The 16,304-nt window shown below is 39.2% G+C and overlaps 1 long non-coding RNA gene across 3 annotated transcripts in view; it reads left to right on the forward strand.

Moving 5' to 3' along the window:
• Positions 1-35: 35 nt before the first annotated feature.
• LOC148125451 (uncharacterized) overlaps positions 36-16,304 on the forward strand; it is a 35,849-nt gene continuing 19,580 nt past the window's right edge. The window contains exons 1-3 of one of the 3 annotated variants that reach the window (XR_015744140.1): positions 36-141; positions 5,570-5,726; positions 10,572-10,635. This is a non-coding gene — a long non-coding RNA (uncharacterized LOC148125451). Of the gene's footprint in view, positions 142-5,318; positions 5,488-5,569; positions 5,727-10,571; positions 10,636-16,304 lie in introns of those variants that run through there. The other 2 variants (XR_015744141.1, XR_015744142.1) reach the window with 2 other exon arrangements.

Here is a 16,304-nt window from a genome sequence, read left to right on the forward strand (position 1 = left end):
TTGCACTCGGTCTGAAATGCGCGGGGCAGCGCCAAAGCGCCAACTCACTTTCCGTTCCTTAAGTTTTGAAGACATCGAGGCAAGAAGCGGACGGGGAAAAGCTGGCCGAAGGCACCCGAGGTCTCTACCCAAGTGGCCCAGGTGGATTGTGCAGCCCGAACTTCCAAGAGGCAATTTATAAAGCGACCCTTTCTAAGGCGAGGGAGGGGGCGATATTCATGGCCTGCCTGGTTCCATAGGATTAGGGAAAACAGCATTAGGAGAAGACATGCATTAAAGATAAGGTTTTCTTAAAACGTGTGTATGTACAGGGCATTTCCCCCCCCCCCCCCATTCCCCAGAGACTAGGGGCGGGTGAGGGAAGAGCGACAGATCAGCTTTGTCACTCCACGTGGCTTTTAATGCCACGTGATTGGACCCCCAAAGAGTATTTGCATGGCAACGGGCAGCGCAGCACTACAGAAGCAACAAGTGGCGCGCAGGCAGGTTGTGAAACACCAGCGTCCTTCTTCAAAGGCCCCAAACGCCTGGTCGGTCTCTCACAGGACCGCCTGTTTATAAATCCCAGGCACCTCTTTTCTTTCTTCCCTGGCCAAGCGCCGACTGCATTTTAAAGCCTGTCCAAAATCAGTAAAGTAATTAAGTAAGCCCTTAATAGGCTGTTCCGCCCAGTTCAAGGAAGAGCCCTTGGAGACGGAGTGGGTCCGTTTGTTCTCAGGCTTTTCTCACACGACTTGGTGACGCGTCCATCTTTATGAGAGATGGCAGCGAGGCTTTTTTTTTGTTGTTGTTTCTATCGCTTTATGTGGCAGGGGAACCCCGGCAGGTGTGGGGATTGAAGGGTGGCACAAGACCCCCCCCTCCCCGCTTTATAAATTTTTCTCCTCCCCTCAGCAGACCCAGGGAGGCTCCTTCAAATTTTTGGCACACGACCGTCCTTTTTCCTATGGTGTGTATGTCTCCATCTTGTTGTTTGCCTCGCTCCTCCGCCCCCTCCCCCCGCCTTTGGAGAGGCTCAATTTGTAGCCTATTATCCTATAGGAAAATGTCCCATTGAAAAGTGTGAATAGTTTCATTGGGCCTAAATTTTAATAATGCGGGTCAAAGAAAAGAGGGGCAAAATAAAGGGGGAATCGCAGCTGCTCCGAGAGCGCATTATGCGGTGTCACCAGCACCTATTCGTTTGCCTAATTTTGGTCAATTTAACAAACTTCAGGAGAAATTATTGTGGCATTGTTAGAAAGGGTAAAGCTTTCTGATCGAATTAACAGCATGTTTTGATCCGGTAAATGTCTTGAGAAAGAAAGAAACAATCGCGTTTAAAGGGGCTTGGAGTGAAACGCGCCAAGTGGAGACGCCAAAGCGCAGCGCTCACAAAGGGAGCAAGTAACTGCCACAGCGAACTTTTGTACACGCACATTGCTGAAGTTTTTACACAAAAAGGCATTATTTCATACTTGAATAGTCTAATCCAACAATTGTCTATTTTCTGCAAACATATTTTCACAGCATTGTTATTTTTTTCCAAGGGCCTCTGCTCTGGCAGCCGCGCTTCTTTGCCTCTTTGCCTTGAGAGCGCAAAGGACTCTCGTTTGGGGGGGGGCAACATATTTGTTCGAAGGGGGGGCGTCCAGAATGAAATAATGGAAGTTTGGCAAAGATGTTTTATATATTTTGAAAGGCTAAAGAGGGAAATATGGGAAACAGTCCAACAGGAATCTGGGGGAATTCACAGAAGAATAAGGACCCTTTTCCTCTCCAAAGCTTCTGTGCGCATTTCCAGACCTCTTTCATCTTGCAGTGGCACCTCTTTAGTTCATTGCCCAAGGACACCCCGCACCTGCCAACCACTTCGTTTGATCTACTGACTGCCTCAGTAACAAATGTGATCAAAAATACATGGTGGGTTTCCCTTTCATATAAAAATAACCCAGAGAAATTTGGACAGGTATTCCAGAGCCTCCACTTAGATCCAGTCTTTCTGGAAATGGAGCCTATTCCAGGGAAATACTGCTGTTGTGCTCCCCGTTTCAAATTCTTAGTTTCACTGTCATATTTTTGCAGATTCTCTTCCTTTAAAACAGATTAATGTTTATCTCCATTATTATTTTACTTTGGAAAGTGCCACATAATGTCCTCAAATTTTACTGTTTTCTTTTTCTTTTTACCACATTCATGGTAAAATGCGAATTGGCACTCCTCTCTCGTGATAAAATACTAGACAAAGAAATGTTCTTTCTCGATGTTTTGTCTGCAACCTGTTTTGTCTGCAACCTGGTGGGTGACTAAACAAATCCTTACAGAAAGTTTTCAGAAGCAGCGTGCCTTGCTCGTCCAGCCCAGGGACGCTCCCGAGTGCTGCTCTGCTTGGGAGAGATATCCTTTCAGAAAGCTGTTAGGTTTCAGTATATTCAGTCCTGCACAATGGGATTAGAAACTAACCGTTATCATCCAAATTAAGTAAACTTTGAATAGTAAATGTGGGAGCTTTATTTTTTCTCCCCTCCAGCCAGTGGAGAAGGAGTTGATCCTCTTACTGTCTGTGTTAACCGGCAGCTGCAGGCACCTGCAAGGCAATTCTTTTTTACACCACTCAGTTTATTTATTTGCTTCTTCCCCCTCCCCTTCCTCCTGCTGGAGAATTGTGTCTGGTCCAGGACAGGCTTCCACGAGGTGCAGGTTCAGGCTGGCAATGAAAGCTAGAAAGGACACGTGCAAACTGGATATGACAGGGCCGATGGTGTCGGGGTGCTGGAAGCGCTATGGCATGTTAAGGAGACATGTTTGCTGTTGCTTTTGATTTCTAACGTTATTTCTCTGCTTAGACTAACAATGAGGGCTCCAGACATATATTATTAGCTGCTTTGGAAAGTGTATAAACGTCTCCGGTTGAAGGCAGGCAGAGATAGGGGAATTCTGCACTTTTTAACTCTCCTTTTTTAATTCAGTGCAGGAGGTTGTTAAATGAATAGAAGGTGTTAAGTTTGCCTTGTGCCTTCCCTTTGCCTTCCTAACCATGAAGAAGACAATGACTTTTAAAAATTGCTTTGTTAGTAACTTATCTGGTTTACACTATTTTTAAGAGGAATGCTTTGGAGTGATGATGCATTTATAGAAAGATAATGTTTAAAAAAGAAACAAGGAGGCTAAATGCAAAATTGTGCCCAGTCTCTTGTATATAAAGGCGAATCTCCTCTGAGTCATACTGCTACTGGATGAGGGGCTTTTTTATTGTGAAACTAAAAAGTACATTACATTTCACAGGAGTTCACAATATCCTATCAATCTCCATATTAAGACACATGCTTATGTTAACCCATTCAGGTCCTTTTGCCCAAATAAGCTGCCATCATCTAAGGGGAGGAGCGGGGAGAGCAGGAATCAAAAGGAAGTTTCAATATCTACAGTGCATTCAGAAAGTATTCAGACCCCCTTCACTTTGGTCTATTTTGTTATCCTGCAGCCTGATTCTACAGTTGTTGAAATTCAGTTTTTTTCTCATTAATCTACGTTCAGTGCTCCATAATGACAAACTGAAATCAGAATGTTAGAAATGTCTGTGAATTTATTAAAAAGAAAAAAACTGAAATATCGCATACCACTGATCTGGGCTTGATGGAAGAGTGGCTAGATGGAAGTTTCTCCTCGGCGCAAAACTCATGAAAGCCTGTTTAGAGTTTGTTCCTCAAAGTCTGAGTCCTTCAGGAGCTTTTTCTTGTGATTTGCACTGAGGGCAGGCTTCTATCTAGCTACTCTTTCATAAAGCCCAGATTGGTGGATGGCTGCAGTGAAGGTTGTCCCATCTCCACACAGGATCTCTGGAGCTGTCAGAGTGACCATCCGGTTCTTGGTCACTTCTCTTACCAAGGCCCTTCTCTCCTGATTGCTCAGTTTGACTGGTGACCAACTCTTGAAAGAGTCCTGCTTGCATCAATTTTTTTTCATTTGAGAATAATGGAGGCCACTGTGCTCTTAGGAACCTTCAGTGCAGCAGAAATTTTATTGTAGCCTTCCCCAAATCTGTGCCTTGCAATAATCCTGTCTCTGAGCTCTGCGGGCAGTTCCTTTGACCTCATGGCTTTTGCTCTGCTACAGTACGTATTGTCAACTTTGACACCTTTATAGAGAGATGTGTGCCTTTCAAAAGCATGTGCAATCAATGTAATTTACCACAGGTGGACACCAGTCAAGGTGTAGAAACATGTCAGCAATGACCAAGAGAAATCGGAGGCACAATTTGATGTGTTGTTGCAAAGGATCTGAATGGCAAAGTGATATTTCAGTTATTTCTTTTTAGTAAATTTATAGACATTTCTAAAATTCTGCTTTCACTTTTTCATTATGGAGTACTGAATGTAGATTAATGAGAAAAAAATGAATTTCATCAACTTAGAATCAAGCTGCAGCACAACAAAATTGACAAAAGTGAAAGTCTGAATATTTTCTGAATGCACTGTAAATCAAAAATTACTTCCATATATTTACACTATAAAAAAAACCAGAAAACCCAAATAAAAACAATATGGAATCTCTGGTAATAAGCTTACCATGGAAAAATTTCAGAAAGATTCTTCTTACTTCGTTAGTATTCCACCCCTGAACTGGGGAGAATGGATCCTGCTGCAGAGGTACCAGAACTTTTTTTGAAGAAAAATCTTCGCTGAATACATTTAGAAAGCCATTTATTGGAAGATATATAGTATGAAGGAAGATGATGCTTCTGAACTGATGGCTAATATTTCAGATATTTTTGGATTATCATCAAGATCGATACAATGATTTCAGTACACATGTAGGTACTTACCTTTTTCTCTTACAAAAGGAAATTAAACATATTATTATGGTCTAAATATTTAATTGAAATAATTTCTCTCTGAAGTCAGCCAACCTTTCTTAAGCCCAAAGAAAGTGCACGTGAGATTGAAGTTTAACACTGCGTTATATTTCATAGAATCCTAGACTCTGAAAATGTGAGGTGGTCTGTGGGAGACTAAAGGGCAAAAGAAAAAAAAAGTTCACTTGAATACAGCCAACTTTCTGCCACTGGAGGTATGTATGTATGTATGTATGTATGTATGTATGTATATATATATATTTATTTATTAGCAGATCGTATTTATGTAGCTACCCCTCACAATCAAGTTACTCTGGGCAGCATACCACTCAGCTAAAAACAATATGTAGAAATTAATATTACTATTTTAATATTAAAAAATAAATTTATAAAAAGCAAGTTTATAATTTTTAAATTATGAAAAATTATGAAAAAAATCTTGAACAGTTATTCAGGGTTTTTTTAAACACACAGCCTGAAAAAAAAATCAAAATACTTCTGGAGTACTTCATATAATCCATTATAAACCTTTCTAGAGCGCTTCATCTTCTGCCAAATTTGAATGGAAATCGCACTGAGCACTAAATTGAAATGTTGCAGCCATCACCTTGAATGATCTAGAGATGGCAACAATAGCCTCTATAGTTGCTAAGGTACAGTATATTTGGGGGGTTGTCTTCCGTGCCTTTCCATCACCTGAATCCATACCTCCTCATATTCTTCATGTCTCTGCAGGGAAAGGTCACCTCCAATTGGCTCTAACCTTTGCCAGTTTCAACCATGGCCTTGCCTTTCCTATTAGAGGGAGAAGGTGGAGAAAGTGGATTGAGTTCCAGAATTCTGTTGCAGAAATAACAAAAGGATCAATCTCTACCACAAACATTTCCTTAAGGTACAGAGCTTCCAGCAAAATATCTATCATCAGTGGTAGCCCTAGCAGGGGGAGGGGATTTAGTAGATGGGGATGAGGTGCATTCCATAAGAGCAAGAGACAACTCGGTTCAGAACTTCAGATAGTTTGTGTGAGGCAAAAGGGGCGAAGACAGTCCCTCCTTAATAGTTCCCAGAGTATACGTTCATGCAAGTTATCATTTGCTTCATTGACTCTACAAAGTGGAGGCGATGTGATGGACTACAGCAAGGCAGCGACTTCACAGGAAGCACAGAGCACATTTTAAGGAGAAGGATAAGACAAGAGACAGTACAGGGCAGTTGATCATGGGAAGAGGAAGAGACTCAGGGGAGCCACTCCCTAAAATCTCTGACTATATCAAAGTTAACGTAGTATAGGTTTAGTCTAGCAAAGTTTTGCCTACATGGTGTAAGCAAAGTTTGGATGAATTGTGTTACATTGTTCTTGGGCTAGGCCTGACCCTGACAGACAATTTATTTATTTATTTTTATTTATTTATTTTTGTCAATTGCTTACAAGATAATAGGTATAAGTAAAAACATAGTTATGAATACATGGATACATATAGGAAAAATTAAAAAAATAAAAGAAACAATAGGACAGGGACGGTAGACACATTGGTGCGCTTATGCACGCCCCCTACAGACCTCTTAGGAAAGGGGTAAGGTCAATGGTAGACAGTCTAAGGTTAAAGTTTTTGGGGTTTGGGGAAGAAACCACAGAGTCAGGTAGAGTATTCCAGACATTGACCACTCTGTTGCTGAAGTCGTATTTCCTGCAATCAAGTTTGGTATAATTAACTGTGAGTTTGTATCTATTGTTTGCTCTTGTGTTGTTATGGTTGAAGCTGAAGTATTCATTGACAGGTAGGACATTGCAATGTATGATTTTATATACTATACTTAGATCGGACTGAGGGCGGCATAGTTCTAGGTTTTCTAGGTCTAGAATTTCGAGTCTGGTGGCATAAGGTATTCTGCAATGAGTAGAGGAGTGAAGAACTCTTCTTGTGAAATATTTCTGGACTTCTCAACTGTGATAATATCAGATACGTAATGTGGGTTCCAGACTGATGAGCTGTATTCAAGTATTGATCTAGCAAATGTTTTGTATACTCTAGTTAGTAGTATAATATTACCAGAAAAAAAGCTACGTAGGAGCTTACGTTAACAACTCTTAACGCCTTTTTGGCTATGTAGTTACAGTGGGCTCTAGCACTTAGATCATTAGAGATGAGTACTCCAAGATCCTTGACAGAGTTTGGATCATCAACAAGGTCCTGACTATTCAGTCTGTATTTTATTTTCTGATTTTTTTTGCCAATATGTAGGACAGAGCATTTATTTGTTGAGATTTTTTTTTGTGCCAAGCTTTTTTTAAAAAAATTATTTATTTATTTTTGTCAATTGCTTACAAGATAATAGGTATAAGTAAAAACAGTTATGAATACATGGATACATATAAGAAATAAAAAATAAAAAAACAATAGGACAGGGACGGTAGGCATGTTGGTGCGCTTATGCGTGCCCCCTACAGACCTCTTAGGAAAGGGGTGAGGTCAATAGTAGACAGTCTAAGGTTAAAGTTTTTGGGGTTTGTGGAAGAAACCACAGAGTCATTTGCCATTTGTTTGACCATTCTGATACATAGTCAAGGTCTTTTTGAAGGGTAGCAGTATTGTCTGTGGTGTTGAATATTACATCATCAGTGAAGAGAATGCAGTTGCTCTTAATATGATCACAGAGGTCATTTATGTAGAGTATGAAAAGAGTTGGTCCTAGAACACTGCCTTGGGGGACAATGTTTTAAAAGCATTTGAGACCAACTGGAATTTCTGCATTATTTTCAAGGACATTACTATATTAAATGTATTTCTTTGTTTATTTATTAAATATATATGCCCCCCTCCATTTTGCAGTTCAAGGCAACTCTGGGTGGCTTACAGTATAACAAGCAGTTTGGTTCCCCAAGCAACTATGTCTTCATTTTTCATGGAAACCAGATTAAACGTGACTCAATATTACACAATGATACATTTCTAAGGAAGGCTGAATTTCCATATCAAGTATAGAATGACATGAGAGTATTTCCCAATAACTAAAGTTTGAACCTTAGGCTAGGGACACACAATTCAAATGAATTTTTTTTAAAAAAATATTTGAGTGATTTGGACTCTGTAGGATTGCAGAAATGATGTTAGTAATGTGCTCACACAACAGGCTAAATCCGAATCCAGATTTAAGAAAATAGAAAATACCCTGTTTCTCCAACAATACGATAGGAAGTCCCAGCATGTTTTATAGGCATGAAATGGAATTAAGCCCCTCCCCCCAAATTAAGGCCTATATTAAAACATGTGAAATGGGGGGGGGGGGGGAAATGGCAGGGGGGCTTGCTGTTAGGAAGTACTTTTGTTGCACACCCGGATATGGTGCTGCCTGCGTTGACCCTGATACAAAGTGCCCCAACAACACTGAGGTCAACATCCAAGCCGTCGCCGCCCGCCCTAAGATGCAAGGCAGAGGAAATTAAGTCATCCCCGAAAAGATGGCCTAGCCGTTTTTTCAGGGCTCAAAAAAAAAAAAAGACCCGGCCTTATTATATGAGAAACACGGTAGTTCATGAGTAACAGCTGGTGGTATCTTCCATAAAGTTTCAGAGGATCAAGAATGATAAAACACATTATGCAGATCATCATTTATCCTGCCCTGGGCTTTCTTTTCCATGCCACCACAAAACTCATTGTGTGCCTATCTTTTCTCTTAATCATTGGCACTCTCCTACCTTAAGGGACAGGAGATGGCTGAATAAATCCTCCCCATAAACTTGCAGACGTCTTACACTAAAATTACTCTTTGAAATGCAGTAAGATATTTTGTCATTGGAGCTGCTATGATGTTTGTCAATACCACCTAAGTCAGTCTATGAACAACAAGGTTGCAAGGATTTTTTTCAACTGTATAAAAATGAAAAATTAAAGGAATTCATCTCTTACTGATTCAAAAATAGGTAGCTTTTCCTGACAAATTTTATCCATCACTGCAGAACAAGAAAACCATTACAACCAGCTTTTATGAGATTTATTTGTTTGTGAGAAAGACAAGTTGTGTCAAACATGAGGCTCTGATAAATGAGGATAATCTCCAATATGGTCCAGTCTATAATTATTTTTTTCTGAGATATCATGTCCCAGACATATTATGATCTGATCCAGAGAGTTAACAGGAATATTTTGTATTGATTGATGCTACCAACTTAAAGTCATTGTCTCTTGAGAACAGAGTTGCACTGAGGAACAAAGCTGATGGGGCAACCTTGGTTTATTTCAATTTGTCTCTCCTTTATTCTTGGATGACAACACAGAAGATTTATCCATTCACATGCCTAGGATACTAAGCACAAGGAACTCACATTTCCAACTGTAGTTGCCAACTCTTCTTCCAAAGGCTTACTGTCCTTGAGATTTATTCATGGACATCAGCAAGACAGAATCATTATACAGGATTGATTATTTCTAATCATGCTGCCATGAAAAGCAGAACAGTGAAAATTGCCCCTTTTCTCCAATCGCTTTTGAACTCTACTTTTTATTTCCTGATAATGATTCCCATACAAGTATACAAATGGATTGAGTTTTTGCTGAGCATATTTTTTACTTTACCTCTCTCCAACTTCTCTTTACTCTGCTTCTTGGAGTCTAGTGCTAGTGGTGAGCAGGTCCAAATAGGATGAAAGAACAACCCATTAGCAATTGCAACACATTGCATGGGAAACCAGTTTATGCAATTTGTTCTGCGGCCTAGTAGTGTGAGAAAGTTTGTTAGCTGGTTATTCCATGGGAATATGCAAATTTGCACAGACAGGCTCTGACTAGAACTTTTTCTGGCAAAGAACCATCTAATGTCCTGAAGAACTCTGATGGGTAAGAGATGTTCCATTTTTCCTTCCCTCCTTCCAAGCCGAAAACTGTTGACTTTAGTGCAACTTTCTTTCCTTTTGTGGAACAATATGGGAAGGGAAGCATATTGTGGCTTAAGACATTCTCAGATATTCAACTTAACCTGAGTCTGTTCATTATAAGGTGAAGAGAATGCCAGGGTATCTCCTGTCTCTTCTCCCAATGTGGTTTTGCACTATTGTCTGAGGCAGTATTTCTCAATCTTAGCAACTTTATGATGTGTGAACTTCAACTCCCAGAATTCCCAGCTAGAATCTCCAGCAAGAGGAATTCTGGAAATTAAAGTTCACACATGTTAAATTTGCTGAGGTTAAGAAACACTGTTGGAGATGCAGAAGTCCCTAATTTTTTGAGAATTCAGTTCTCTGATTATTTTGTTTTTGTTGGTATAGATCTCTATTTTTGTGAAAAAAGTATATCTGTGAAAATGGGAAGAGAACATTCACCTGGAGCCTTACTGGATTTCTCAAGATACTTTAATAACATGCACGTGACATAATACTTAAGGATTCAGTTTTGTGTTTAAATTTTGCTATGCTATCACTGTGCTCCTTGGATGTCCAGTTGCAAGAGTGAAATTTAGTTTTGGAAGTATTGCATCGTTTTGTAGGTCTTGGATTGCTGCTGTATTAGAGTTTCACATTGCAAAAGATAATACAGATATTATAACAGCACTGGAATGCTTTTATTTAATTCTCAGCAGCATAATCAAAATTAAATAAAACAAGAGAAGACAAAGCAATGTAATGAAAATATTGTATGTTTTTTCCAAATAATAATAATTGATTAAAATGTGCAATAAAATACGCAATATGCTATTAAATAAAAGTATATAGTTTTGTAATTTTTTGGATTTCTTGTTACAGGGAGGAAAAAAATGGGAGAAGGTCTCAAAAGGTGAGATTCTGTGTTGGCTGCTGCCCCCCAGTGGTAAGGCAATATATCATGTTTTTAAGAGCATTTAACAAAATTGTATATCAGAAAATAAAATCATCCAGCAAGGCTTTATAAAGATATAATTTTGTTTATCTGTCTGAGCACTCTTAGTGGAAAAAGAAATATCTGTTTGTGGCTTCTGCTTATATTCATATTTGCTTGTCACCTTTCTATTTTAAACACATTAATTGATTGATTGTCAAAAGTTTGTTGACTCTTAGCACTCACTTAAGTAGACTTTTTCCATGATGATTTAACTCTAACCTCATCTTTCAGTTCTTCCAACAGTGCACTTATTGTCACTGTAAATGAGTCCATCTGCCTTGCTGCTGGACATCCACTCTTTTCTTCTACTTTTCCCTATCATTAGAACGTTTTCCAGAGATCCAGGTCTTCAGTTAATGTATCCAGTGTAAGATAGCATCTAGTATCTTGGAGTGAAGGTCTCTCCCAGGAGGAATCAGGGCAAAATATGCCCAAGAGAAGAAGTTAAATCCTGGTATAGTTGTGTGGAAAGTCTGCCTTGATTCAGGCTTTCTTAATGGTGTTTTACATTGTGCGATATATATCCAGGACTTAGGAAGACTACCTGTGGTCATAGTTGATTGAAAGTTGGTGGCTACAGACATTAACTTATAATTGCAGAGAATGGGGTGGATGCCTGTATCAATATGAAAAACCAGGCCTGTCTTTGGTAATGTCAAGCAGTAGGGAAATCAGGAGATTCAGGCAGTTCAAATGAGTATAAAGATTAGCTTTGCTCTCTACAAAAATCTGGTCAAGTGATTGTTAAGGAAAATATGTGGAAGTTAAGAATAGAAAGGAATTCAAGGTGGACTGGACTTAGATCTCTTTCAGGCATGAAGAGATTCATGACTTATGATGTGTTTGACGACTCCTTCGGACTCAGCTGGGTCATCTTCTACAGGTAGAGGGTTATCCAGAGCAAGGATCCTCCCAATTTGAGCCTAATCGATGCATTATTAAAAAGAGTTCACGTACAGCTAGTCCTTGTTTAGAATTGGTGCTAACAACTCAGTCGTTAACTGAAGAGAGATTGCTAAATGAACCTGTGATTATGCTTATGATCCTACTTCAATGTTCCTTTCCTCTACAGATCTGCAAAGGTTGTAAATGCTAGGATTGGTCGTAAAGTTACTTTTTCATCACTGTTGTAATTATGAATTATACGCCATACAAGGCAGTCGTAATTAGTGAATTATATCAAGGGGTGATAGATAATATGGATAACTGTTGTTTATGTGAAATTATGAATTTAGCAAGTATTTGAAGTATAATTGTTTACTGTATTTTACGGATTTACAAGCTTCTTCCATCAAACATATTGCATCTTTTCTCATGCAGTAAATTCTAGTTGAAGGCTATTAATCCTGTTCTTATTTGAAACTCATCTAATTTCTTGTTGAAATGACTGATGGCACCAAGAATAGTCCTGAGTGCTGTAAAATATCATGCAATTGAATAGAAATAATTCATAAATAATTTTAAGAAAAGGCATAACTTCTGCACCATTTTCTAAATCACTTTAGAGAAAGAACATTTTGCTTCAGGACAAAAGTGAGATCTTCATACAATTTGCACAATGGGATTGAACTTAGATTGTGTAAGAAATGGGTCAAAAGTATGATGATTTCCTAAAATATATGAAATACCCCAATGGAAAATACATTATCCTGCTTATAAAATGTGGTAATTTGAACAAAGTTTGAATTTATCACAGCACAAGCAAAGTAGACTATGCCTGCTTTCCCAAATGTGGTGTCCTGACCAGGCAGAAGAATCAGAACACCAAACCATGCCAGCTTTGTGGCCAATGGATTGAAATTTTTCATTGCTTTATACCACACCATGGGTATCAAACTCAAGGCCCTGGGGCCAGATCTGGCCCACGGGGTTCTTAGATCTGGCCCACAGGGCCACCCAGGAAACAGCGAAGGACAAGCCCACAGTGCCTCTGCCAATGAAAATGGAGCTTGTGAAGGCCACAGGCAGTCCTCCGGAGCTCCGTTTTCACTGGTAGAGGGTTGCAGGAGGCCAAAAAAGGAGCTTGGGAGCCAGTTTTTGCTGGCAGAACACTCAGGCCTTCGCAGGTGCCCCCGACATGAGTGACATTGAGCTGGCCATGCCTACCCTGGCCACACCCACCCCAGCCTTCTGAGGTCAAACACAACCCTGATGCAATCCTCAATGAAATCGAGTTTGACACCTGCAGTAGCGGGATTCAAATTTTTTTACTACCAGTTCTATGGATGTGGCTTGGTAGGTGTGGCAGGGGAAGGATACTGTAAAATCTCTAGTCAGAGGTGGTATTTGCCGGTTCTCCAAACTACTCAAAATTTCCGCTACCGGTTCTCCAGAACAGGTCAGAATCTGCTGAATACCACCTCTGGACACCTCTGTGCCTACTGTCAGGAGGGCTCTAGATTGGGTGAAACTATCTATACTTGCATGTAAGACGGCAAATGGGCAGTTGGGATATAAAATACTGTATCGACTGCAATGATGCTTGAAAGAAGATAGTAGATAAATGAAGAAGGAAACAGAAAAAAAAAGAAAATGTGCAGTAGAAGTCATTCTCTCAATATTGCTTCAGTACTGAGGATATAAAGAATTCCCCCCCCCTTTTTAATATTCCTATACAGCATGGCCGAGACAGGCTAGAACCTGGCAGAGGCTGAAGTGATACACCCATCCCAATGATTTTATAGATATGCCCCAAATATTTAAGTCCTGTGCATGTGTACAGATAGGTAGTTGTCAATTTACAATAGTTCATTTAGTGACAGTTCAACATTACAACTAATTTACAATTGAAAGATAACACATGCTAAGGTCACTTTTTAACTCTTTATATATTGTTTATGTTATTTCAGAAATATTGTAACAAGAACATAGTATAAATCTTGTTTAATCTTCCCCGAGAGAAGGGAGAATTGGTTAGGGTTTTTGCAGTTTAAACTTTGCTCTGGATTTTATTTAAAAAAACATATATTTGTGACTTGCCCTTGGGAGTTACTGTGTTGAATAGGATTCAGGTCTAAACAAGCATCTTTTAAGAGAATGAAGAGTTACCAACTCTACCAATTGACATCTCTTAGGGATTAAATTAGCCTGCTTGATTGCTTCAAGACAGATTTGATTCTTAGCAGCTACTTAGATAGACTCTTTTCTAGGATCATCTGTCCCCAAGGTGGACCTTCTTGTCTCCCAGCAGTGCATACATTGTTATAATAACTTGGTCTCTTCATCTTGCTTCTGGGTATCCTCTTGTTCCTTTTTTCCCCACCTTTCCTAATATTATGGGTTTCCCAAGGGTGTTGGGTCTTTGCAAGATGTGTCCAAAATATGGGCCTGATAATTTGTGTTTTGAGAAAGAACTTTGAATTGATTGTAAATCATTTATTCTTTTTGGTGGCTATCCACAGTATTCTCAAGACTTCTCCAGCAAGCAAATGTCAAAAGTGCCAGTACTCCTTTCATTCTGCTTTTTCAAAGTCCAACTACATGTCCATGGAATGTCTCAGGAAAACCATTGCCTGAATAATTCTGATCTTCGTAGCTCTAGACATGTCTGAACCAGCCTGGCTGCTTCCTCCTACATGCAGAAGCTTTTGAAAAAATTTCCCCATCAGCAATCAGTGAGTTTATTTTTAGTTTTTTAGTCTGATGATTGTACCATCTTTGGAACAGAATATGTGTAAAAGGTGAATCAACCTGATTGACAAACACCTCCTGTTGTTTAGCAGCTCCAGTTTATTGTTTACTTTTGTTATCTTGGAAGATAGTCCAAAGTTAAAGCCAAATCTGTACAAGTTACAGAGGGCAGGACAAGAAACAATGGATGGAAACTAATCAAGGAGAGAAGCAACTTGGAATTAAAGAGAAGCTTGCAATAGTGAGGACAATTATCCAATGGAATAGCTTTCATCACTGGAGGTTTTTAAGAAGAGACTGGACAGCCGCTTGTCTGAAATGGTATAGGTTCTCCTGCTTGAGCAGGGAGTTGGACTAGATGACCTCCAAAGTCCCTTCCAGCTCTATTCTCTTCTGATTCTGAACTTTAAGACTCTCTGACATATTCAATATGATTATTATTAAACTTATTTTAAAAAGATATTGGCTTTTGGTAGCTGATCTACCATTTCTGCTGTTCAGAATAGTCTGTCTGTTCAGAGAATCTCTATTTTATGAAGGTAAAGTTTTTTCTTTTTTTATGTTTGTTCAAATTGTTTATTTCAATAATATCTCTTCCTCCCCCACAAGTCAATCTATCATGTTGTTGGAAGTCAAACCTGGGGCAAATGTCAATTTCAGGGCTCCCAGCTCTGCTCTTCTGACATCTAACATAGCCAGTGATCTTAGAATGTCTGAAGTTCAAGGGAAATTTGTTGCTGACTATTAATACTTCAAAAACAAAGTGTTCTTCTCCATGGTTCTCTGGATTGGCAAGGCAGTACCCCATAATACAAATCACAATGTTTGCACATAGGTAGGTTGATGAATGAATGAAGTTTTGCAATTATTTTCTTTCTTTTCTTTCTTTCTTTCTTTCTTTCTTTCTTTCTTTCTTTCTTTCTTTCTTTCTTTCTTTCTTTCTTTCATTAATTAATTCCAAAAGAATGTTTACATGCTATGCTTTCTAAATATTTTTAAGATGGTGTATAAGAATTTAATAAAATATAAACAATAAAAGACACATTTCAACTCAATAGGAAAGCCAGATAATAAAAAAGGTAACTTAATTCTTAGTTCTTAAAACTTAATTCTGTCTTTAAAATGCCAAGAGCATGTGGAGAAATCTTATTCTGAAAGCAGCCCCTTCCACAATTTGGGAACAATGTAGGATAAGGCTACTTTCTACTTGCCCATCATGGAGAACCCTGCAACTGAGAGTGTCCTTAGATTGTCCTCCTGTAGGCTTCAGTATCAGGGTAGTTTCACTATCAAGTGGGAGGCCTTCAGAGATGGTATTCAGCAGGTTCTGTCCAGTTCTGGAGAACTGATAGCGGAAATTTTGAGTAGTTTGGAGAACAGCAAATACCAACTCTGACTGGAGATTTTACAATATCACTCCCTTGCCATGCCTACCAGGCCACACCCACAGAACCGGTAGTAAAAAAATTTGAATCCCACCACTGGAGGCCTTACAGTATAGGCGAGGCAGTGAACCACTTAAAACTGCAAAAGTTAAACAGAATACAGAATAACAGAGTTGGAAGGGACCTTGTAGTATCTATTCCAACTCCCCCTCCAAGCAGGAGACCCTACACCATTTCTGACACAATACCTTGAATCAAATGCGTAAAAATTACGATCAGTGCACATCTTCAATTTAAAACTTTACACATTCATAATGTATTCACAGTAGATTTGGCAACTTTTTCATTAAATGTGATATGGTTACCTTGAAATGAAGAATAAATAGCCCTCTGTATTATTTAGGATGTACAGTAGTTGATTTTTTAAAAACACATCCTCACCCAACGGGACTATTAGTCAAAAGAAAAAAAAGAGTACATTGTTAAGTTCATTAATTGCTCACTGTTAAACTGGTATGATGGTCTAATGCAGGGGTGTCAAACTCTCAGCATCACAGCATCGTCACGTGACGTATCGTGACCCTGTATTAAAATGGAGGTGGG

Source organism: Pseudonaja textilis, chromosome 6, assembly GCF_049901715.1.
Source record: "Pseudonaja textilis isolate UNSWEBS1 chromosome 6, rPseTex1.2, whole genome shotgun sequence".
Taxonomy (NCBI): domain Eukaryota; kingdom Metazoa; phylum Chordata; class Lepidosauria; order Squamata; family Elapidae; genus Pseudonaja; species Pseudonaja textilis.